The 2,642-nt window shown below is 34.0% G+C and overlaps 1 protein-coding gene across 1 annotated transcript in view; it reads left to right on the top strand.

Annotated features, from left to right (window-relative positions):
• LOC107700024 (potassium channel subfamily K member 4-like) overlaps positions 1-2,642 on the top strand; it is a 34,525-nt gene that overhangs the window by 13,214 nt on the left and 18,669 nt on the right. The window lies entirely within an intron of this gene.

Raw genomic sequence — 2,642 nt, 5'->3', positions numbered from 1 at the left:
CACAAAAGCAGTCTTAAGTCGCTGGGGTATATTTGTAGCAATAGCCAAAAATACGTTCAAAATTATTGATTTTTATTGTATGCCAAAAATCATTAGGATATTAAATAAAGATCATGTTCCATGAAGATATTTTGTAAATTTCCTACTGTAAATATATAAAAAAATATTTTTTTTATTAGTAATATGCATTGCTAAGAACTTCATTTGGACAACTTTAAAGGCGATTTTCTCAATATTTTGATTTTTTTGCACCCTCAAATTCCAAATTCTTGGCCAAATATTGTCCTATCCTAACAAACCATACATCAATGGAAAGCTTATTTATTCAGCTTTCAGATGATGTATAAATCTCAATTTCGAAAAAATGTACCCTTATGACTGGTTTTGTGGTCCAGGGTCACATATAACCATGGTAATGAGGACCATGGTTTTACTTCTTGTGACCACCATCCTACTAATACTAGTCAGTTAAACTCTGGATACTTCTTTCTTTTTAGATGTTTAGTTCTAATGAATTTTAATTGAAGTAAAATGTTAATTCAATAAGGGCCTGGTTAAAGATAAATATCAGTGTCTTATATAAATTAGGTGCTTATTATATTCAAATGTGACCCTGGACCACAAAACCAGTCATAAGGGTCAATTTTTTAAAATTTAAATAAAACAATTTAAAAATCTAAATATTGAGAAAATTGCCTTTAAAGCTGTCCGAATGAAGTTCTTAGCAATGCATATTACTAGGGCTGGGTTTTGACACAAATTTCACGATTCGATTTGACAAGCTTGCGATTCGATTCGATTCCCGATTCGATTCGATGTCGATTATTTTGGATATATCAGGTACAGTACATGACAAATTTTCTCATGGAAAAATAATCTCTTAACTAATGCTGTAAAATATACACAAGTCAGTTGGTACTACATTACTATAATATTGAAGGTTAAAACTGACTGATTTTTTTAGGCTATACAACTGCTTAAATTACACTTAATGAAGTTTTTATAATAAAATAAGTTACAATTACATAATATTTCTTATTCAATTCGTTGAAGAACATTGAAGAACAGTAAAAGTTATAATGAATATATTATATGGTGCATATATTTAGCAAAATACTCCTCTACAGTTAATTTTTCTAGCTGACTAATGAGATTATGGTCACCGAATATGTTTTTCTGAGGTAAATGTGACGTTACGTGACATTGTTTACAAGCCGTTATACTGACGTCTTTGCTTAGAGGAAACACTGATTGAGCGATTACATGAGACAGAATACGGATTGTAAAGTTGTACTCTTTCTTTTAACTTACCTTTGGATGTTTAGTCATGATTATTTTGTGCTGAAACTGGTATTAATGTGGAGGAGATGATCAGTTCACGTGCGCCTCGCGCTGCCGCTTTTATTGAACCGAGGCGCACCGCGCTACAGCGATCACTCCAGTCCACATTAAACAGCGCCAAAACGGCATTCATGAACATAATTTGAAATATGAGACTTTGTTTCATATTAAAAGTACCAAAGCACAATGCTTATTGTGATTTATTGGATGGGAGGTGCCCTTCAATGTTCCATCCATTAACTGAAAACAGGCTAGACTCGATTCTTGTTTAAGAAACGATATCGTTTCGTAAAAATGAGAATCGATTATAATCGAGATATCGATATTTTTTCCCAGCCCTATTAAATTGTGTGGCGTGTTGAGGAGAGGCGTGCTGTTACCTTTCAGACTTATCAGTTTAAAAGGCAGATGATAAATTGGGCATTAAATCCCATAAACTAACACTGAAGGAGGGAACAGAGGCTTATATGTACCAATATGTCATAGATCCAGTAAGGAGGCTTCGCCTCTTTCTGAAATCAAAATCCAGACGACATTTTTTAACACACCTGCCAATGATGATCATGTTAATAGAGAAAAATTACATCATATTAATATTAAAATAAATATTATAAATTCAATATAATATAAAATTCATATCATGTAAAGTGTTATAATTAATATAATTTAAAAAATTATAATTTTATGGTCACATTTTATTTTAAGGTCCAATTCTCGCTATTAACAAACCATTAATTATGACTTTTGCCTCAATAAACTCCTAATTGGCTGCATATTAATAGTTAGTAAGGTAGTTAAGTTTAGGTGTTGGGCAGGATTAAGGACGTAGAAAATGGTCATACAGAATATGTGCTTTATAAGTACTAATAAACAATAATATTATTGTAATTAGTTAAAACTGAGAATGGGTCCCTATACTAAAGTCCCAGCTAACAAAAAAAGGTCCCCAGGACGTCCCCTAAATGGCCTCTGCGAACGTCCCCCGGACGTCAGCGTGTAGGGTCCCCTTTTACGTCGAGCGGACGTCCGCGAAGACGTCTCCTCCGAACGTCCTCCGAACGTCCGCCCCCGAACGTCACAAAGCGGACGTACTGCGGACCTAAACGGAGGTTCGAAACGTCCGGGGGACGTCCCCTGTTTGCTGGGGTGTTACCTATTTTATTATATACTGCTGTTCAAATGTTTGGGGTCAGCAGAGGTGTGTTAAATTTGTTAAAAATTAACAGTAATCAAACATTAAGTTTTGATATATTTACGGTAGGAAATTTACAATATATCTTCATGGAACATGATCTTTGCTT

Source organism: Sinocyclocheilus anshuiensis, unplaced genomic scaffold (assembly GCF_001515605.1).
Source record: "Sinocyclocheilus anshuiensis isolate Anshui unplaced genomic scaffold, SAMN03320099.WGS_v1.1 scaffold1023, whole genome shotgun sequence".
In the NCBI taxonomy this organism is placed as follows: Eukaryota; Metazoa; Chordata; class Actinopteri; order Cypriniformes; family Cyprinidae; genus Sinocyclocheilus; species Sinocyclocheilus anshuiensis.
Note: the sequence above shows the minus strand (reverse complement) of the source record. Positions and strands in the feature narration are given on the sequence as shown.